Raw genomic sequence first — 24397 nt, forward strand, 5'->3', positions numbered from 1 at the left:
TTCATCTTGTTTAAATTTATAACATTATTTTTTACTTCACATATTATTTATGCAACTTTAGTGAAAAATAATGAGTCCCTAAACTATAAGCTCTGATACCACATGTAAACTTTAATTAATTCGTGTTAAGCATTAATCACAAATAAACATGAATCCCAAATCTTAGAACTTCATGATTTTCGCATATCTGTAATGTATAAATAAATAGTTAGATATAAATATCTCGATCCATAATTGTAAAACTCGTAGAGATCAAGGCAAATATCGAGATCCTTTCTGCGGAACGAACAACATGCTAAACTGCAATAGCCAAAGCGTGGAAACCGATTTCTCTCTCTTGGCCTTTTGCACATATAAATATTATAAGTGTTATTTTCATTAGCATACATAACTGATGGGAATTTGTACTTTTATAAAGGTAGAGAGAGGACCAGTTTTCCTTTTAGTAACTTTAATTCTACTTTTTAGTAACTTTAATTCCACTTTCCATCAAAGTAAGGAATAAATAGGAAAATACTTCTCCAACAATTAATTACCAAAAGGGTAATTTAATAAGTTGACCATATAATATAATATTAATTTGATATCTATTTACTTAATCACTAATTAATGAAATATATCATATGTCTAAATCATGTGGGCCACACAATTAATAAATAGTCTTACAACAATAGTACAATTCAACAACTCAAATACTCAACAAGATATTAGGAGGTGGTGGGACTTGAGCAAATACCCAAGGTTCTAATATTTTAGTCCGCCTTAAGGTTAAGTTTCGAAAAATTATTACATCTCAATTCATATCATATCATACGCGCTTTTCAAATTTATTTGTTCATAATAAGAATATTAAAAGTTAATGATTAGAAGGAATTGGGAAGGTGCAAGGCTCAAATACGAACTCCTAAACACAAGGAACAACATTTTTTAACCTTTTTTAAATTTATTGAATCATTCTAAATTATAATAATCTATTAATAAATAAACATTACAAAGAACAAAGAATGTTAAAATATATAACAACTAAACTACGTATATATCCTAAATGATCCTCAGACACACTCTTCTGTAGACACAAATGATATTTTGGGACTGTGAGACTAATAATAATAAAGGTCACCTGAAGTTTTATTTGGGATTTGGGTGATTAAAATAAGTAAAACTTAATAAAATTTGAAAATAATTCAAAATTTTATATTCTTCATTATTTTGTGTTCGTAACGATAATTCAATCATTATAAGTTTTTACGTCTAAAATTTTAAAGCAAACATGTCAAAGTTAACCTCACTTTAAATAATTAAGTATATTATTTAATTTTAACTTTATTTTATATAAACAATATAATATTAAAAATATAGACAAGTGCAAAAAACACCCATAAAGTATACTATATTTAGCACTTTTATCCCCTATTTAAAAAAGTGTACAAAAAATACCCATAATTTTTTCACATTGTGTAAAAATACCCCTCAACAAAAAAATATGACATAAATTAGTGCTGTAATATCCGTTTTGCCATTTTACTCCGTCAAAAATACCCAAGGAGGTATATATGCTACTAATCTCATAATATAGAGGTGTTATGTGCACATTACCTATATATATATATATTTTTTGAAACATTTTTCTCTATATATATCTCTAATTTTTTTTTGAAAACTTTGAGAATTTGTAGAACAAGGATTTAAATTTTTTGAGATTTTAGTTTACTATTTTCTACTATTTTTTTTTTTCTTTTCTTTATTTTTTTCCATACCAACACTGTTAAACAATAAAAAATAAAAAAAATCAGTGTACACTGGTTTTCGGAGTTTGGAGCAGATTTGTTTCTTTAGTTTGTACTTTATTTTTATCTTTACTTTTTTTTTGTTTTACTTTTTTTTTTTTTTTTTGTATTTTTATTTTTATTTTCTATTTTTATCTTTACTTTTCCATTGCCAATGTCCTCCAATAGTGTCATTTTCAATAATTTTACAAAATTATTTATTTGTAGGGTGTTAGTTAACCTAGGGTTTAAATTTGTTAGAAGGATTTATTTGTACAAAATTGAAACTTTAGGGGTGTTTTTTACACGTGAGAGACATCTTCCAACAGTGTCTTTTTTGGTCATTTTATAAATTTATTTATTTTTATATATTTTATAAAATAGTTCAATAAGGGTAATTTAGTTAACTTGGAATTTAAATTTGTCAGAGCACCTATTTACACCAAAATGAAATTTTAAAGGTGTTTTTTTGCACGTGACGAGTGTTTTACATGGGCTTTTAGATTGACAAAATATTTATTTAAATTTCACCTGAAATAAATTGAATTCTATGAGTAAAATGCTAAGTTACATTATCTTTCTTAATAGGTATCGCTTTTACGCTATGACCGCTCTTCCGCTCTTATGTTTCGCATGTGTTTTCGTTCAAATTTTTACTATTTATGATATAATTTTGCGACAGTCTCTCACTCCCGCCCACGTTTCATGTAACTATTAAAATGTAAACCAGTGGCACTCCCGATTGAAGTTTTCGAGACATATGCACACAATAGTACATTATAACTCAAAGTACGAGTGTATTAAGCCTTGAAGATAAGGAAGTAAAAAAAAAAAAAAAAAAAACTCATGGGTTTTGTTAGGGTTTTGTGTTCATTCTCAACAGCTTCTGACATTGATAACTACACAGAGCAAGCGAAACGAAACCACGACAGTCACATCTAGTAGTCTACTCATGAGACATTTACTGGTACGCATCCCTCCCCTCCTCGTCCAAGAAAATTTTATTTTCCCTCTAATTTTCTATTTGATTCCCCGGAAAGCGTAGGGAAAAGAAAAGAAAACATCTAACAACTGCTACTCCAATTATAACCTGTCATAAAATTCCAAATCATCCTTTGTTCTTATATATTACTTTGCAATCAATTTAATATCACCATATCTTTATTCATATTTACTCGAAATTTTACCTTTTTTTTTTTTTTTCAATTGATTATATTTTGATTCAATTATGTGTTATATTTTTAGAGAACTATTCCAATATTAAAGAAATACTCTCTTATTCGCTTAATAGCATTAGCTACTGCTGGTTTGGGTATGCTGTATTCAAGCGCAGATTCAAGTGAGCACTTAATTTCATTCCGCAGCTAAATTCTTTTTTTCCTAGTTGGTACTCACACACGCATGCTTCCACTGAGACTCAAACCCCTAATCTTCATTTGGAAAGTAGGGGCCTGGTACTGCTAGACCACTGGTCTGTTGGTATTCCGCAGCTAAATTATTTTTTTTATCCTCAGTCTTCGTTTGATTTATGAGAAAATGAAGGAAACTTTAATAAAAGTGAATTGCTGAGTGATTTGTTTTGTTGCTTTGATATCAAAAGATAGAAAAACTCAATTCAAAGATGCTAACTTGTTGATATTAGTCTCAACTAGGTGGAAATTTTTAATTAATTGATTTATTATTATTATTATTTTCTTAGTTGGTACACATATGCTTCCACTAAGGCTCGAAACTCTGACCTCCCTTTGGGAAGTAGGGGCTTGGTACCGCTAGGCCATTGGCCTGTTGGTATTTATTATTATTTTTTAAGGTTCCCAGAAATGAAAATTCAGAGGCAAACTTATTCCTCTTTCCCATATCACTTAAAAAGAAAACACCTAACAATCAAAGCTTTGATCTGATGATGATGGACTAAATTCAGAAACATTGGTATCGGTTTCAATTCATCCGTCATTTCGGGATTCATTATTGTGGCAATGTAGGACTATGCATATGCAAGAAATGCTTCCCCGTCCTTCATTTTTATCCTTGGACCCTTCATCACATGGTTTGTCATTTGCTTAGACTTTTACTTATTTTATTGGATTAATTTCACTCACACCCCTCAAATTTGGCCAAATATCACTCTTAAACATGTTTCGAAAATAAGTATCACTCGTATCATAAATTTTTGTTCAGTTTTTCACTAACGGGCGAACCGTTAGTTGAACAGTTCTGACACGATGTAAAATGACTTAATCACCATTTGAATTTGTCAAACCAACCTTTTAGCTCAAATAATTAGATTAAAAGACTAAAATATCTCTAAAAAGTTGTACATTTACAAATTATATGTCTCTTTGTGTGTGTGTGTGTGTATATATATATATATATATATATATATATATATATATACAAAGAGACATATATACATATATAGACATATATATCTCGCAGAACTGTTTCTAAATGTCAATCAAAGAAAAATGCTTTAAGCTTTTAATGTTATTAAGATAGAGGGGAGCTCGTCGAGTAAGCCAGTGGCAGAAGGAGGTCCATCAGATTTACCCTATTCTTGGAATCCATAGTATTTATGGAATCACAGCAGACTGATTCAATTCGTCACAAAGAGCCACAGAGCATAGGCACTGCAAACACATTACACACAGAGACATATATATATATATACATACATAGACATCCGCAGCCGCCACCCACACAAACATAGGCCAACGCCGTCGCCGCTGCCACACAATCCCAACCCATCACCAATAGTCGCCGCCACCACCCACATAATCCCAATCCCAACCCAACACCCATCAGAGGATTGGTTCCTCAACTTGTCACCGGAATCTGCAACTCTCCACCGCCAAAGCCCTCTGTTTTCTCTTGGCATCCTCAAATTGGGTCTCTGCAATCCAGAAGATGATGATGCAAAAATGTTCATTACCCGGGAAAATGCACAATGAAGGGAAAGTTCTAAAGGAGTCAAATTTTCCTGGAAAGATGATTGAAATCCAGAAGCCAAACATGGTATAACTTTTATTGGGTTCGCTGGGGAAAGGCTTGAATGTGTATTGGATGAATGAAAGCCCCAGTGAAACATAAAACAAACGAGGAAGTGGAATATAAAATGGGTTTTGGTCACATTGGTTTATATAACAACATACAACAACTATGTAATCCTAAATCTCCGTGTGTGTGTGTGTGAGAGAGTGAGAGGAGAGTGAGAGGTTCATTGTTGTTACCAGTTCTTTCCCTAATTTAACAGCGGCGTCTTGGTAACTAGATTTCTTTCCTGGACTACTTCCGCATAAAACACAGATTCTATTAAACCTTGATTTCATATGTGAGGATGAATGGAAGCCACCAACATCTTCAATTGCTCATCTTTGATAGGCAGAAGCACATATCTTCAATTGCTTATCTGATGCAATGTCTGGGTTGGTAGGTGGGTGTGGGGTATAATGGTCTTTTGGGTAATACGATATTTTGAAATAAAAGAGATTAAAAAATTAGGGGTAAAGTTGTCTTTTTTTTATGTATTTAACGGAAAGTTAGAAATGGACTTCGTGATAGTTATTTTCGAAAAATAATTGAGGGTGATATTTGCTCAAATTTAAAGAGGTGTGAGTGAAATTAACCCTATTTTATTTATCAAAGTTTTGTGCTCATCTTCAATTTTTTAGTTGTTTTATTCAATCATTTTGCGTAATTGTAGGAACTCTTCCGTTATTTTTTTTCTAGAATTGGCTCGGTCCCATCAGCAAATATAAAGAAGGAAGTTTCTGGGGAGTTTGAAGCTGGACCGAAACCTTGTGGATGCTTGGGTAGAGATACCATTGCTAATGCTGCTGTAAGGGTTGGTCCAGCTGTTGTCAATCTATCTATTCCCCAAGGTTTGCATTCAGGATTTAATATTTTGCAATCTGAGATAATCTGCTTAGAAATGGACTATGAAAGACTGTTTATAATCCGTGAATTTATAGGTTTTCGTGGGCTGACTGTGGGAAAGAGTATGGGCTCTGGAACTATCATAGATGCTGATGGTACCATCTTGACTTGTGCTCATGTGGTGGTTGATTTTCAAGGATTCTTCATCCAAAGGGAAGGTCAGATTTCTTATTTTTTATTGCTTATGACCTAAGATTAAAATTTTTAGATCAATTTGAAATTTGTTTCCAAATATTATGCAAAAGTGCTTCTAGTGCCCTCAACACTGTTCCCCAATATTTGTATTCTAGATTGGGTGGCACATCTATAAGTGTCCAACGTATATTGTGCTTGCAAAATTTGGAATTTTAAACCATACGCTTGCATGTATACACATAATATGTGGAACTCAATTATGCAATATTTGGCGGCGCTCTGTACTGTATAGTTGGTTAGATTATGGGTTGTCTTACATATTTAACGACATGTATTAATTGAGTGTTTTAAGTTTGCATCATGAGACCTGCTCCTATCCTTGCTAAATCCATTCTGTTGATGTGATTGATGCAACAGCCACTTCTCTTCAGGAAATTCGTGTTTACTTTTTGTTATATTTGCTTTGTAATGTATTGGAAATGAGCTTATTCTTTCTTGTTGTTTATCTTGAACCCAGTGATTCTAGGAGGGTATGCCCTCTGTATCCTTGTACTTTATTGTTATATCTTTTACCACCTCCATTTATGAAGAAAAAAAAAGTTTGTATTTATCCCTTTTTGAATTTTAAAGCTTTAAATACTTACCAAACAATATCCCAAGAAACACATAAAATAGTTCGTTGGTATTTTATTCAATAAAATCCCTTCAATATATATATATATATATATATATATATATATATATATATATATATATATATATATTTTCCATTAATGGTGTTGTATTAAAAAAAGAGAAACATTACAGGTGCACAGAGGGCATACCCTCAGAATAAGATTAAATGGGCCAAACATAGATTGAGAATGCCCATTTCCAAAAAAAACCAAGAGACAAGATAAACAAAAAATTATAGAAGATCATATAGAGATAGACCATAGACATCCAGCACTTCAAAAACAATTTGTGTAACAATCACCTCAGGATCTCTAATAGCAGAATCATCTAACCTTGAGTTCCTCTCCTGCCAAATACCCCAGAGCAATGCAATGAACATGTAACTATACACCTTAGAGCCAGTGTATTGTTGATCAAACCAATCATAGAGGTCCCAAAAACTCTGAATTTCCAGAACCTGAGCTGTGTCCCACCCCTGTACTATACCAATCCACTGCCAAACAGCCTGAGAGAACCTACAAGTCACAAATAGATGGTCCCTTGAGTCTACATCCTGATCACAATTAGAACAACTTGCTGCTAACTACACTTTCCTTCTCTGAAGATTAGTCATGGTAGGGAGTCTGTGATCAGGACCGCAGTGACAGACCACCTAGGCCTAGCCTTACCCCAACAGAACTTAGACCAATCCACTTCTTCATGTTTGAGATGAACAAAACACTCCTGGTCCAGCATACTCCAATTCCAAACCGCATTAAGTTGTAGAGTCTCTAACCTTCAATTTCCTTCTCATATTTAAATGCACACTTACAAGCATGGGCATGTTAGGCTAGTCAAATTTACTTGGTAGTGGATCTTCTATAATGGGAGCCTATAAGACAAAATATTCTTTTGCCATCATTAAGAATCAAAACCCTGAACCCTCCCTGTCTTCAAACTCGATGCCTACAATAGTTTTGCCTATATGACACCCTCTTATTGTTTTAAATACATATATAAACTTGTATGTGTGTATACAAAATTATATGAGATTAAATGATCTATTGTTGCAGGTTGATGTTACTTTGCAAGATGGTCGGACATTTGAGGGTACTGTGGTGAATGCTGATTTACATTCTGATATTGCATTTTTTTTTTTTTATAAGTAGGATTTTATAAAAGGCGCTCAAAGGGGAGCACTCCCAAAGAAGACAACAACCGTCCAAGAGGACACTATATCATTTAGCTATCCACAAAATCCAAAAGAGAATCCATTGAATTACAGTCCTGCCCATTTACCCAAAAGAATAAAGAAGTAAGAATACTGTATTTAATAGCCCAAATGGGAGACTCCTGTCCCTAAAAAAATCTCCTATTTCTCTCATGCCATAGGCCCCACCAAATACAAAGGAGAGTGGCCCTCCAAGCATCTATGACTCGGCTCTCCACTATACACCCTTTCCAAGTCTCTAACAAGTCTACCGTGGATTCTGAGAACACCTACGGAAGACCAAAAGCACCCAAAAACATAGACCAAACATCCCTAGCCACCAAGCAATGAATAAGAAGGTGGTTGACAGATTCACCTGTTGTCTTGCACAAACAACACCTGTTGACCACAACATGACTTCTTTTTATAAGATTATCAATAGTTAGGATACTTCGCCAAACAGTGGTCCAAGAGAAGAAAGCAACCTTCAGTGGAGCTTTCGACCTCCAAATGGCCTTCCAAGGGAAAATGGGGCCTAGGCGCTCCGACATACAATTGTAGAATGACTTAAACTCGAAAACCCCTCTTGAGGTACCCACCCACAACATCTCATCCATGCCCACCCCGACCACCACCTGACTATAAATGAAGGCTAGGAAGTCTGTCACTTCCATAAGTTCCCAATCATGGAACTGTCGACGAAATTGCACATCCCAAATCACCCTTCCATTATCGAGAAAATAATAGTTAGCAACCACAACATCTCTAAACATAGTAATCCGGTAAAGACGCGGGAATTTGAAGGCTAAAGCCAAATCCCCACACCATCTGTCTTCCCAAAACCTAACATACCTTCTGCTTCTAACCTTGAACCGAATACGTTTAGAGAATTCATCCCACCCTTTACGTATTAGCTTCCAGAAGCCCATTCCTGCTGGGGTTCTAGCCTCGTTTGAATGCCACCCTCCATCTCCCTCCCCATAATGACAAGCGATAACGAGCCTCCAAAGCTTGGTCCTTTTTCTTCCAAATCTCCACAACCATTTGCCCAACAACGCCTTATTAAACACATCCAACCTTCGAATACCCAAACCCCCCTTATTAATAAGGGAACACACTCTTTCCCAGTTAAATAAGTGGTACTTGAACTCATCTCCTAACCCGCCCCACAAAAACTTCCTCTAAATTACGTTAAGTCTTCGAATAACTGACTTAGGCATCGAAAAAAGCGACATAAAGAGATTTGAGAGTGTGCATTTTATAAGAGTAACCCTCCCCCCCTTTGGACAAGTAATGCTTCTTCCAACCTGTAAGCCTCCTCTCGATCCTCTCAACAATCGAATCCCACACAGTAACTTTCCTTGACGAGACTCCCAAAGCGAGTCCTAAGTAGAAGATCTTGAGAGAGCCAACACCACATCCTAGAGTATCAGCCAAGACTTGAACATCCTCTACCTCACCGACATGGATAATCTCACGTTTCCTAATGTTAATCTTCAACCCGGACACAACTTAAAAGCAGGCCAACACACACCATAAATACCTCAAATGAAGGAGGCTAGCATCACAAAAGACAACAGTGTCATCCGCAAAAAGTAGGTAGGAGATGACTAATAGATTCGAACCTCTACCCACTAAGAATCCCTGAATGAACCCAAGTTGCTCCGCCCTCCCCATCAGCAGGCTGAAAGTCTCCATGACAATGATAAACAAGAAAGGGGAAAGAGGGTCCCCCTGCCTTAAGCCATGAGAACTGGCAAAGAAACCAGCTGGGGATCCATTCACTAAAATTGTGAGCCGAGCAGTTTTTTTTTTTTTTTTATAAGTAAAAATCGATTAGAAAAGTGTTCAAAAGGGGAACGCGTCCCTAATACAAAAACGAAAGTGGAACCTAAGGACCAATAGAGTTCAAAAGATCAACTAAATCGTTAGTCGAGGAACAATCGCTTCCTTTCACATAACAGAAAATAGAACGAAGAATATGCGTTTTCAATATTGCCACAGATGTTTCCTTTCCTTCGAAATTTCTACTATTCCTTTCTCTCCATATGCACCACCAAACACATTATGGAATAATCCTCCAATAGTCACGAGCGTGGTTTTTCACTGGGTATCTTCTCTATGCGTTAATCAATCCTATGGAGGACTATGGCATTACCCAATGGACGCCAAAAATGCCAAATATGAGGTTCCAACAGTCACACGCCACAGGACAGTGCAAAAGAATATGATCCACAGACTCCCCATCTGTTTTACATAGACAACACCAATTAACAATAGTGTTACCTCTTTTCTTTAAATTATCCAATGTCAAGATCTTACCCCAAATGGCAGTCCAAACAAAGAATGCAACTCTAAGAGGAGCCTTAGAGCGCCAAATAATCTTCCATGAGAAATCATGACCAATGAAATTGGACAGACAAAGGAATATGGACCAAACACCAAATCTACCATGGGTGGAAGGGACCCACAAAATGTCACCACTACCTTTGCTAACATCCTTTTGCTGATACAGCAAATCCAAAAAAACACATACCTCGTCCATCTCCCAATCCTGGAAAGAATGCCTAAAACGCACGTCCCACGTAACTCCACTGCAGAAACGAAACGAATCCATGCCCTCCACTTCTGCCCAAAACCCATTCTCTCCATTAAATACAACAAAAAATCCCAACAAACATGATCATAGGCCTTTTTGATATCCAGTTTGCACACAATCCTCGGAATCCACTCACTGGCAATCAAATTGAATCCAGAATTTGACGCCCTCCAACAAAAGCATTCTGGGAGTTCGAGATCACCCCATCGAGAACTCCCTTCAACGGAATGGCTAAGACTTTCGCAATAATCTTATACACCGCCCCAACAAGACTAATGGGTTTAAAGTCCTTCACCTCACATGCTCCGCTCTTTTTGGGGACAAGAGTAATGAAGGAAGCATTGAGACTCTTCTCAAAGGAGCCGTGTTGAAAAAAAAAAAAGAATTGATTGCCCCCATCGCCTCAGCATTCACTACTTCCCAATTCTGTTGAAAGAAAGCTAAAGTAAACCCATCTGGCCCATGACCTTTATCTCCATTGCAACTCCTCAAAGCTGCCAACACCTTTTCCTCCACAAATAGCATTCCAAGCCAGTCTCTATCACCTTCCAATATTGTCTCTAACTCAAGCCCATCAAGAAGAGGCCTCCAACTCATAGTCTCCTTAAAAAGCTGCTTGTAAAAAGACACAAAGCTATCTCGGATGTCATCATCCCTAGAAACCGTAACTCCATTAAATTGCATTCTCCCAATGTGGTTAAATCTTTTGTGAGCGTTAGCCATTCGGTGAAAAAACTTCGTATTCCAATCACCATCCTTAAGCCAGAGGGCTCTAGACTTCTGTCTCCATGAGATCTCCTCCATCACCACAATCTCTCCAAACTCAACCTTACACTCCTCCCTTCTGCTAATATTCCTGCTACCTTAGAATGGAGGCCAAACGGAAACTCAGACTGCCCCTTACCTCATACCCCATCCACCACAATCGAATCCTATCTTTGAAGTCATCAACCCAGAGCCACATATTTTCAAACCGGAAGGGCGTTCTCCCTCTCCTCACTCCTCCACAATCAAGGAGAATACATATGTGGTCTGAAATAGTACGGGCCAAAGCCATCTGAGAAACATCCGGAAATTTCTCTTCCAAATCTCCCGAAATCAAAGTTGGAGAATCCCGTCCACTAGACCACTTGAACTGGCCTCCTTCCATCGGAAGATCCATGAGATGGTGAGAGTTAATAAAATCTGAAAAGTCCGTCATGGCAGGGGACCAAGGATTCCATGTGGATCTCTCACTAGGAGAACAGACAGCATTAAAATCACCCCCAACACACCACGGGGCATCCCACCTTGATTTGGCACACCCCAACTCCTCCCACAGAACTTTCCTTTCAACATCCCCTCCTGCCCCATACACACCGGAAAAGACCCATTGTGAGCCATCTTCTTCCAGAGAAAACAACAATGAAATAGAGTGCCGCCCTTTCCACAAGCCAGCTTTCGAGACCCACCTTTTATCCCAAAGCACCACAATACCTCTAGCAATCCCCTTGGCATCAATCACCTCCCAACCTAACCCCCCCCCCCCCCCCCAAAACTTTTAAGAACCCGATTAGAGGAAGAAGCCAGTTTAGACTCCTACAAACAAACCACATGCACCCCCCCATTTTCTTAAGAAAACCTTCACCACCCTTCTTTTGTTCGGGTCATTCAAACCCCGAACATTCCAAGACACAACTTTGAGTTTCATAAACACACGATTTCTTTCCCTTTCCCCCTTTCCTTCTCTCCCCCTTCTCTAAAACTCCCCTTCTAACAGTAAAACTTGGCTCTTCTAGTAAGCTTAGTCTTGGGGATTGGGTGGTAGCTGTGGGTTGCCCCCTTTCCCTTTAAAATACAATTACTACCGGTATTTTAAGGTATTTTTTTCATAAATTGATGTGGCAAAATTTGATTTTCTGCCAAGAGTCCAAGAAACTTGTATTAGGAGGAAATATAATTAGTGCTTACGTACCTTAAATGGGACTAGATGGACACATTAAACCTCAAATTTGGGAACCTAAGGATTAATTAATTCAATGGATATCCGAAGGAGAAAAGTATACTTCAGAGGAGACTTTAATGGTCATTTAGGAAAAAATTGTGGAGGGTATGAGATGGTACATGATGGACATGGACTTGGAGGTAGAAATGATGCCAGGAGGCTATTTTAGATTTTGCAGTGGCATATAATCTTATAATTGGGAATGCCCATTTTTTTTTTTTTTATTAGGAAAATATGGACATTTCATTATTTAAAAAGTGGATCAAATATGAGTCAAATTGATTTCTTTCTAACTAGAAAGGTCAATCGATTAACAAGTAATGATTGTAAAGTTAGGAGAGAGCTTAGTTTTAGATGTATATATAAAAGGACCATCTAAAAGGAAACCCAAGAATTAGGTGGTGGAATTTAAGAAGGGAGAAAGTAAAATTATTTAGGAATTGAATGTTAAGAAAAGCAACATGAATTGTAGAAGATGAAACTAATTTAATGTGGAATAGGATGCATTAGAAGAGCTTCAAAAGATATCATGGGAGAATTAGAAGTCACATAACAATTATCTAAAAAAACTTGGTGGTGGAATGTACTACCCTATAATATGGTTAAAAACAAAATGGGATTCCTATAAAGGTTAGTAAAACTAGAAATAAAGAAACCTTTGAAAAATACAATAATGCCAATAAGAAAGTTAAAAAAGTAAGAGACACCAAGTATAGAGTATACGATGATCTCTGTTCTAAATTAGGCACAAAAGATGCGGAGACGGGTATAAATAAACTTGTTAAACTAAGGGAGAGGAAAACTAGATATTTTAGCCATATTAAATGCATCAAGTGTGAAGACTTAAGGGTTTTAGTAAAAGATGATGAAATTAAAGAAAGATGAAAAAATTATTTTTGAGAAATTATTAAATGAAAATCATCTTGGAAATTTAGGCTTAGAAGGATATATTAACGTTAAGGATAACATATTTTTCCGTAGGGTGAAGGAATGCAAGGTTAGAAATGCATTAAGGATGATGAAATCGGGAAGGAATCTAGGGTCAGATTGCATCCCTATTGAGCTTTGAAATTGAGGATGAGTTGTCTTAAGTCTTAACTAATAAAATTGTTTAATAAGATAATAAAACTAAGAGAATGGCTGATGAGTGGTGTAAAAGTATTATAATTCCTATATATAAAAATCAAGGGGAGATACAAAGTTGTAATATTTGTTGTGGTATTAAATTAAGGGTAAAAGTCTTAATAATAAGTTAACCATTTTAGAAAATGCTAGTTAGAACTATATTTGTTTTTTTTTTTTTTCCATTTCTATGACAAATTGATACAAGTAATAAAATTAAGGCAAATGGTATAGATTATAATTAATATTTAGATAAAAAATATAATAAAAATAATTTAATAAGAAATGACAAATTTAATGAGAAAGGGTAAAATAGTCTTTTGTGATGGATTTGTTCTTAATTGCAACAAATCATTAGTTCGGAGGGGTAGTTTGTAGTTCAGTGAGGTTATTTGCAAAAGGGCAATAGTTCGGGAGGGATTTTTTGCACTTTACCCTTAAATTCATGAGTTATATTATGACACTTTGGGAGAGAGTGAAGCCTAATTTGGATTCATGCAGAGGAGGTCAATGATGGAGAGTATTTACTTATTGAGGAGACATATGGAAAGACAGCGATAAAAGAAGCTATTTCTTCTCATATGATTTTATTAATTTAGAGAAAGCCTATGATAAGATGCCTAGACATCTAATACGAAGGGTTTCAGAAAAGAAAGGAGTCACAAAGGGTTATGTTAACACAAGGACATGTATGATGAATGTATGACTATAGTTTCAACTACGGTGGAAACAAGCAAATTTTCAATTACTGTAGGCTTACATCAAGAGTCAACTTTAAGCCCATACCTTTTTGCCTTAGTTATGAATGAGCAAACAAGACATTTTAGAATGAGATTCTATGACTTATTTTATTTGCTGATGATATTGTTTTTAGATGAAACCAGAGGAGAGTCGATGCTAAATTGGAGGTTTGGAGAAAAAAATTAGAATTAAAAGTGTTTAACATTATAAAAATGAAACTAAATATATGGAGTGTAACTTTAGTAAATCTAGAAATACACATATAGGGATGCAGTGAAGATTGAGGATAAAAGTGGACCTTTTTGTTACAGGTAAATTACACTTACCTCCTTTGTGTTTTAGATTATTACAGCTACTTCCCTTCTAGTTACATGTGTTTAACAAAACGAACCTTGCTGTCAGGTTCACTAATGGCCAGAGATAGGCAAAATTTTGTTGTGAGTACATTTTTGCCCAATGTTTGTTGTGAGAAAGACAATTATACTCCCAATTTGAAGAGCATATTTTTCATATGAAGCCAAAAAAACTTGCTACATCAGTGTTGCCCATCTCTGGCCCAACAGTTAGTGATTGACAGCACAGGTCGTTCTGTTACACACATGTAACTAGAAGGGAAGTAATTGTAATAATCTAAAACACATGGGAGGTAAGTGTAGTAAGCCCTAACTAGAAGGGAGGTAAGTGTAATTTACGGATTTTACCCTTTCATTATATAGGCTCAATTATCCATAATGAAAGAGAAATTAAAGATGACATTAATCATATGACATTAATCATAGTATTTGGTCAAGATGAGTTAATGGAGGAGTGAATCTAATATATTGCGTAATCAGCGTATCCCGTTAAGATTGAAAGTAAAACTTTATAAAAAAAGCAACTATTAGAAAATCATTCTTTATTTGGCAGAATGTTCTGCAGCTAAGAAACTACATATGCATAAAGTGGATGACAAATGCGAATGTTGAGATAGATGTGCAGCAAGACAAGAAGGGATAGAATTAGAGATGAACATATTCATGATATGATTGAAGTAGCATCATTGGAGATAAAATGAGAAAAAATTGATTAAGATGGGTTGGGCATGTGCAAAGAATACCATTCATTGTATAGGTCTAGAAGAGTGACATGATCCACATTGAGGGTAATGCTAGGGGAAAGGGAAGACTAAAATTTACATGGGCTGAGCTATTAAAGAAGGATATGTTTACAGGTAGTTTAACTAAGGCTATGACCTTAAAGCAGAATGGAGTGATATAATTCATGTAACCGATCCAAGTAGTTCGGAAAAAAGTCTTGTTGTTCACACGAGGTACTTATCAAAAAAAAAAGGTCTTGTTGTTCTTGTGTACCAGGTGTTTTTTTTTTTTTTTTCATAGTTGATACTATAACGACTCTAAAATTGATACTAATTATAAAAAAAATTCGGCATGACCTCTGCTAAAAAGGGGCCTACAACAACCTGTTTAGATGTATAAAAAAAATATGCAATAGCCTCACTCGGGCCTTCTAGACTTATCCAACCTGTCCCAACACACAATGCAAAATATTAAATTCTAGCATCCTTTTCCTCCATTCATTATGCCTTAACTTAGTTCATCCCATGGTGGAACAACCACATACCATTTCATCCAAATATCATAATTACAGTCCCAAAATACAAGGTTAAGATCAAATGTCCAAGCTTTACAACATTTAGACAACTTATATAAAAGTTACAGGCCATAGATATAATTACAATAATAAGGGTCCATAAGCTTTCGTACAAAATACATTATGTTAAGTTTTACAAAAAAAAAAAAGTGAGACTTAGATACAAAATAACAAAACGATCATCTAATCCATGCTAGGCCTGTGGTGGAACGTCATCCGCCACTTCTTTTCCATGTCCTGAAAAATATTAAATAATAGGGTGAGCATAAAGCTCAGTAGGTAGTGCTTAAGGCACATCTCTTGAAACCCCGTGAATCCACACCATGAATAGCAATAAAAGAACAAGGATCATGCTATACCGGGAGAATAATTTCAAAATCACACCAATAACCCAAGTCATGAAAGAAGATGCCATGAAATGCAATGCCATGTTATGCTATGTCTCTCACCATTTTATTTTTTTTTTTCAAAACCATAACCGTCATCATTTCCAAACCGTTAGTGAAACATATCCCACGGTGACCCCCTGGCGACACGAGAGGAGGATTGACTACTGTCCCTCACCCATGGTAACCCTATGGCGTCATTTGGGGCCCAGATTGCTCAACCACACTAAAGAGAATTTTCCTAATCCCCTCTAGGCCTCACTAACACCACGGCCCTTCGGTAACCCTTAGGCGACCGGGTTTTTTATAAAACCATATTCGAAAACTTCTTCCCGAAAACCCCGTTTCATTTTTCTCAAAACATCATTCCCATTTCTTCCTAATGAGATGCATGGATGCATCATACCAACATTTATCATTTTACACAAGTTTAAAAATTATACTCCATAGCATGCTTTACAAATAATTCTAATAAAACATAACATGCCTTCATTCAACCATAATTTAACATATTAAGCATATAAAACACGGAATTAATTTCATGTTAAGCATGCATCATCATAATTCATCAATTAACTTCTACTTTCACAATCTCACATACAATACTTAAACAATTTCTACAAGAGTTTCCACAAAATAGGTATGCTAGAGCACAACACATACTCGAAAATTCACAAAAGAACAAGAATGCGTGAATTAAACACCCTTACCTCAAATGAAAGAAAAAGCCCCAATTTGAGCCTAAGAACCCTAGAATTTCGAAATCCCTAGAGTGCACCAAATGATGAATTGCTTGTACTCACACGTAGATCTCGCTGTGCTCTTCGTTTTGCCGCAAACGACTCCCAAAAACTCCAAGAGATGAGAGATTAATTGAAACTTAAATTTTTGAAGCAAAAGAAAAAAAAAAAAAAAAAAAAAAAAAAGAAAAGTGAAGAACCAGTGAGAGAGAGAAGATTACGGGAAGAGAGGAAAAATGGGCTGAATTGGCCCCTTTTGACCACTAAAATCAAGTTAGTGGTGGGCCCCATGGCTTTAAAAAAATTCATTTAACATTTACATATATATATATATATATATATATATATATATATATGTATGTATAAACGTTACAAATACTCATACACACATGCCTTCATGGAGACTTCCTTCATGGAGACTTGAACCCTGACCTCCCTTTGGGAGGTAAGGGTTTGACACCGCTAGGCCACTAGTCCGTTGTTTTGTGTACTAGGTGTTTTAAAGGTTAAATATTTTTTCTTGCTCTTTGTGAGATGTTCAAAGGTCAAGTGAGTTGTAAACATAATCAATCATCTATCGCATGTTTAATTGTAAGTTAAATAATTATATAGGTTTGTGTCTTAGGTTTGGTTCTCTATATGTTAGAGTGCATATGTATTCATACTGTTGAAAGATTTAAATATTAAAGTTTATTACTTATCAAAAAAAAAAAAAAAAAAAAAAAAAAAAAAAAAAGATTTAAATATTAAAGTTACACCCTCTCTAACCGCTTAAACTTCTAGAGTAGATGATTATTAAAATGGTATCAGAGCAGACAAGGTCCTGTGTTCAAACCTCACTCTCACCCTGATAATTAAAATCGGAACACGTGTTGGACCAAAAAGAAGGCTACATGTGAGGGGGTGTGTTGAAGGATTTAAATATTAAAGTTACACCCTCTCTAATAACTTAAGTTTTTAAAGTAGATGGTTGTTAACAAACCATTGCAGATTTGGATCTTTTGATGGATGATTCTAAAAGGGGTAACATTTGCCATACATGTGCCTTTGATACCAAGGTATCCCGTATAACTAATCAAGATAAGGGGGCTATTCAAATTGACTGCAGAACGAGGTTGAAAAGGACATTGGTTTTGTAAAAAACTAAAATCATTTGAGATTCTTTTTTGTAAAAAAATAAAATCATTTGAGATTTTCTTTTTAAATTATCAATTTTGATTTGGTAGAATAGCAGGCTAAGATGTTTTAGTTACAAGCCTGTAACTGATGTGTGTGTGTGTATTTATCTATGCTGGCATTTTTGTTTAATAATTTTTGTATTTGTAATTATTGCTGGGAAGCTGTTATTCTTGCTCATATATTGAGTGTAATTGTTATTATTATTATTTTTTTTCTGTTTTTTGGTTGTAGGGTAATTCTGGTGGACCTCTTGTTAATATTGATGGAGAAGTTATTGGTGTTAATATTATGAATGTATTGGCGGCTGATGGTTTGGGCTTTTCCGTACCAATTGACTCAGTCTCCAAAATTATAGACCACTTCAAGAGAAATGGGTAGGCTCAAAATTTTATATGAGATTATTGTAACCGTAACTGTAATTCACATAATACCAATAATTTTGTTTTGGAATCACCAGTCTCTCTCTCTCTCACGCACACAATCACATTTGAATAGGTGAGAGTGTCAAAAAATATAGGTTCTTTCATTTAATACACATCCAGTTCTCTGTAGATTACCAAGTCATACATTAATTCCATTGGTGAATATAGCCTATGCTGGCACTGTCTACTTTGCTTTTTTGATGTATGAAGAACAAAAACTCAACCTAGCCTTTTCTCAACTACTTGAGATCAACTAAATGAATCATATTTTTTTTCATTCTGGGCTATAGCCTCATTCAAGCCACACTTGGTATATCTAGCAAGAACAAAATCATGACCTTAAAGTCTTAAGGTTGGCTCTTTTTCTTACTTTACTTTCTGGATCCATTTATGAAATATATTTCGTTGAGAGAAACTTTCAGTCAACATTATAAGTTTGCAAACTTCACTAATTAGTAATTTGTGGAAACTAAATTGGTTCAGCTGCTCCTATTATTGCTTCCTTCAAAAAAAGGAGAAAATGAAAAAAAGAATTCTGCACTGGACGCTTTAATAGTGCATTGATTATCTGTTTTACACAATTTGAGAACTCTGTATAAATTTCAATCATTGATCTCATGTATGCATAATTGCTATTGTCTCTGTAATTCCGTGCATTACACTGTGTATGAGTATGACCATGTATGTGCGGTTCTAAGAGGGGAAGATTGGAGGCATAAGTAACCATTTTTATATTTTTTTGATAAGAATAAGTAACCCTTTATATAATTTTTGTACGAAGTAGCTGTTTAAAGATTCGAATCCATGTCCTCACTCGTCACCATTGTACTAAGCAATGACCTTGTATTGTTTTGATAATTCTGTAAAGTGTCTTCTTTTTGTTTTTGTTTTTTTGTCTTGTTAGTTCCATCTTTGATTAAACATGAGGCAGGATTTTGTCTTCAATTTTTTGGAATCATGTACAATGTTATCCTTAGAAAAATATCCACATACAAGTGCATATATACATATGTGGAGAGAGAGAAAAGTTGACCGTATTACAGATGCCTTCCTGAAAGGATATTTAGCCAATGTCTTATTATATGGAGTGATTACCAGGGTCTGAAATTTTAGATTGTGCAACGAGTGCTCTACCTGGAGGATGAAAAGTTTGACAAGAATAAACAAGGAATGAATTTGAGAGCTATCCCCCAACACTAAGAGAAAAAAAGGGGGAGAAAAAGTCCAATCCTTAACGCTCCACCGTCCTCCCTTTTTATTATTTTTTTATTTTTTATTTTATTTTATTTTTTTTGTAACAAAGAATCAGCCCATCCACTAGCCACTTTGGACTCTTGGTTGGTTTGCAAACTCTGGATATGTGCAATCATCCACAAACCGCACATACCATTTAAGCCTAGGTGTTTTTGCGCCTTAAGTTGGGAGTTGGCTCACTGAGTATCCCAAGGGTCCGAAGGAGAGTAAGGGCGCTATGAAGCTTGAGTAAAGGCTTTCTGGGGCTTTAGGAAGTTCGGTCTAGCCTAAGATCCTATCTGAACTTGCACAACAAGTAGATGTGACCGATTCATTCGTCCTTACTAAAGATGATCAAGCTCCTTTCTTCCGTGGTGTGGTTAAAAAGAAGGAATCTCAGGTTGGGACTATTTGATCTTCTTCCGCCGTTAGCGTTGTCCATCTATCTCTTCTGGCCCAAATGAGAGAGTCCGGTTATGATGTACTCTGAGGGTGTCTCTTTTGATCAATAGGTCTAGTTGGAGTTTCCTACTCCTTGGCCATTCCCATTGTTAAGAATTCCTCGATTTTGGCAATTTTCGTTCCCAAGTGGAAACTAGGAAAAGGTGCATATAGTCCCTTTGAGAATCACACCCCAAAAGAAATGGAGCTTACTCGGCTAGGCTTGATTTTGAGGACCTGAAAGAGGCTGTATCTCCCTTTTCCTTTAGGAAGTTAACTTAAGTCAATTATTATTCAGAATGGTTTGTTTAATCAAGATGATGTGGAATTGAACTAATTGCATACCTGACAATCTCATTTCAGATGCATTTGAGTGCATCGTTGCATTTTTGTTACATGTGATAGATACTGATTTTATGCAGGAGAGTTGTTCGACCTTGGCTTGGCTTGGATTGAAAATGCTCAATCTTAACGATATGATTGTTTCCCAGCTTAAGGAAAAAGATTCCACATTCCCTGATGTCAACAAAGGTGTTCTTGTGCCTATGGTATGCCTTCTCTCTCTCTCTCTCTCTCTCTCTCTCTCTCTCTCTCTCTATATATATATATATATATATATAGATATGTGTGTATATATATGTATAAATCAATTCTGGTGTCGAATGGAATCTGATGTTCCTTGGCATTGTTGGCAATGGCTGCAATGCATTATTTGGTAGGAAAATATTTTCCTGCACTGTTGATTTAGACTGGGTTTGTTATATGCATAATATTGCATATGATTGAAAATGAGTTCACTTCTAGTATGAGCCTTATTCTGGCTGGCTATGGTTGGTGACATGGTTTTTATTATATTTTTTTTTTCTTTTTGAAGTTTCATAGGTTTTGTTGTGATGTTAGTTTGCAGATTCTGGTTAAGATTAGTTCAGACATGGTAATCCGTTGCAAGCCAACATCAAGTTTTCTTGTTGGGCACATCTTTGGCTTGGGAAATGAAGTTTAATTGTCTGAAAGTAGGTTTGGTTCGTTCAAATTTGACAAGTGTCATTCCCTCTCCTTGTCCCACTACTCTCACCCAAAACCATGCATTCCCATCCCGCTTCATATCTCTTTCACCATGTTCTGTCTATACCAAACAAACAGGGACTTTCAGCAGCTATTTCTGTTGCTGCCGGAGGTCAAAATCACTGCTAAGCTGCCAGCCTGCCCCTACAAGCTTGTTGGTAGAAATTCTTGGCAGCTGCTGTTTGCTGTTAAAAGTCGGTCTTAGTGATAACTTCCTTCTTTTTGATACAGTTATACAATTAGTGGCAATTGATGATGTAGTTGAAGAGTAGAGTTTCTCATTAAAAGTCTTATATACACAAAGCTAATTTACTTAATTGCATGGTGAGTGGTTTTGGTGTCACAAAGCTTCAATCCATGGCATGGAAAGTCATGCATTAATTCATGCTATCCACAAGCTGGATATGCTAAAGCTTCCATCCTTTGGTGAAAATTATTATCATCATTAATACTATTATTTTAATAAAAAAATTAATGTCATGTAGCAAGGGAAGTTCTATAAACAGCTATTAGACAACCATTCTTTGTGGGCAAAACGTTGAATAACTAAGAAATAACAAATGCACAAAATGTGCATGAAGACAAAATAATAATATTAGAAATGAACACATTTGTAGAAGGTTGAAGTAGCACAGATTGGAGATGAAATGAGAGAAAATTGATTAAGGTGGTTGGATACGTGCAAAGAAGTCCATTATGTGCACTAGTGTTAATGCTAGGGGAATGAAAGACCAAAACTAATATGGGTAGAGTTAGTAATGAAATATATGATAACACATGGTTTCATTGAGGTTATGGCCTTTTAGTAGAATGGAAAAATAGGATTCATGTCACTGACCCCACGGTAAGAAAAGGCTTTATTTGTAGTCCTTGCATGTAGCAAGGATATAAGGGAAATGTGTTGGAAAGTGATAATGGCTCAAGAGCAATATATAGTTGACTATGGTTCATTTTAAGGTGAACCTTGCTTCAATAGTAAATTGGTTTCAGTAATTTTTCTGTTATTAATTTATGATTTATGCACCAACTGCAACTGACATGCATGTGCATAAATGTTGAATATGCACCGAGATAGTGTAAGTCATAAATTGCTCATAAAGATGCAACTTTCGGAAACTAATGTTTGATAATTTCCCTTAACCAGGTAACTTCAGTTTCCCCTGCTGACCGTGCTGGATTCTGTCCGGGTGATGTTGAATTTGGAGGCTGGCCTGCTGGGAGCATTAAGGAGGTACGGAGAACTTTTTCCTTTCACCAACTATGTGCAATGAGGAGCATCTTTGAATCAAAACAGAGCTACATTGGGAATTGCTGGAGTTCCCGGTGGTGGTAATTTATATGATGTGCACATGGGTTGTGATTTCCCTATAACTATATGAATCCTGCGTTAGAGGGTTCCAATGGGAGTTTGCTCGATATCAAATCAGTAGGGCCTATTAAAAAACCCGATTGCACGAATGATTATAGGCCATTCCAGGTCACTGGATAGTATTAAGACATAAAACAGAAGGAGTGTTAAAAATGAAACTCGGTGCATTGAGTGACTGTTTAAATGGAGGTTCAAGCCTAGAAACCTATTTTGCCTTCAACCTTTTGGCTTCACAACATGTCAACATCATATGTGGAAAGCTGCTTGCATGATTATGTATGCTGATGGCTGACACTATTATTGGGTTTATGGCAGATTGTTGAAATACTGGGGGACAACGTCGGGAAACTCTTGAAGGCCGTTGTGAAAAGAGCCAAGAATAGTTCGGTAACTCTGACTGTTATACCAGAAGAGGCAAATCCAGATATGTAAACGACAGTTATGTATAATCAATCTCTCTAGCAATTTTCACATAGGAATTCCTGATCATCTAGAAAGAAAAGTACGCTTGTTGACCAGATTAATTTTCTTCATTTGTGCTCCTCCTAAGTGGAAGTTTTTCATCATCTGTATATAGCTAGGGATTATGAATGAGAGTAAAAGGTGTTTTACAATTTTGTTCTATTGATTTTATATATATTTTTTTTCACTGGGTGTTGCAGGCGCTTTTGCTTGAAGAAGACCCTAACATATGCCATGTTGGTTCTTGAGAATTATTGCGAGTAACTTTTACATTTACATTTTCTAGTTAAATTTAATTTTCACTTGGCCCAAATCCCAATTACATCCACGTTACAAATATCATTCCATATCTCAAATATGTATTTTACTTTCTATATGCTATCTTTGTCAGTGTTTCTAAAAACACATTTAAATCATGCAATATTAAAAACTATTTTATTTCTGTAATTTATGATAGATTATTAATTTTCAATTAAATGTCAGTTCTGAAAAGGAGTTAATAAATAAGTTTTTAGTAGTTTTCATGTTAAGCTACGGTTTGATCATTCTAGATGATTACATAAAAGGATAATTTTTTTTTTTTTTTTTTTCTTCGGTATCACACAAATTTTGGGTCTTTTTCCTGTAAGTAGAGAAAACAGAATGGGAGAGTTTTTAGGACGACACTATGGTGATGTCACGCAACGGGAGATAAAGGGTTAGATGCGCATGTTGATATTAGGACTGCACATTCCTCGATAGTTCAGTAAGTTAGTAAGTTAGTGCTTTCGGTAGATTTTAGAGTGACAAAATTTGACTCTCTGTATTTACTAATCTAATTTCTAATTTTTCGGGTTAGTGCCTCCGATGAATTTTGGAGTGCCAAGCTTTGACTCTCTGCATTTACTAATTTAACTTCTAATCTTTCTTGTTTTGTATAAAGAAAAAAAAAAAAAAAAAAAAAAATTCAGGATTACTGTTTGGTTGGATCAAAGACCCGGTGACTTGGTTAAAAATAAGAAATTGATGTTCCAGTCCAAACACAACTTTTTTAAAAAAATATCTACAAAAGTTTTAGTAATTGGTCTGGTCTAAACGCAGCTTTAATAAAAAATATCTACGCAAGTTTTAGTAATTGGTTTTTGACCCTATATTAAAAGGATTGTTACATATAAATAGTATTAATGACTCATATTTATTATTTGATGGAGTCAAAGTGTCATAATTTAAAAAAAAATAAAATTGATCAAAATGCTGACATAGATATGAAATACAAGTTCCATTTGTCAAAAGGTAAGCATGTATTATAGAGGTATCACTTTTTGTG

The 24397-nt window shown here is 35.4% G+C and overlaps 1 pseudogene; it reads left to right on the plus strand.

The window, feature by feature from the left end:
- The first annotated feature begins 4703 nt into the window (after positions 1-4703).
- On the plus strand, positions 4704-23061 carry LOC132296015 (putative protease Do-like 14; annotated as a pseudogene).
- The last annotated feature ends 1336 nt before the right edge of the window (positions 23062-24397 follow it).

This window comes from Cornus florida, unplaced genomic scaffold (assembly GCF_030987335.1).
Source record: "Cornus florida cultivar Cherokee Brave unplaced genomic scaffold, ASM3098733v1 CherokeeBrave_3.0.0_Hap2_Chr02, whole genome shotgun sequence".
NCBI classification, from domain to species: domain Eukaryota; kingdom Viridiplantae; phylum Streptophyta; class Magnoliopsida; order Cornales; family Cornaceae; genus Cornus; species Cornus florida.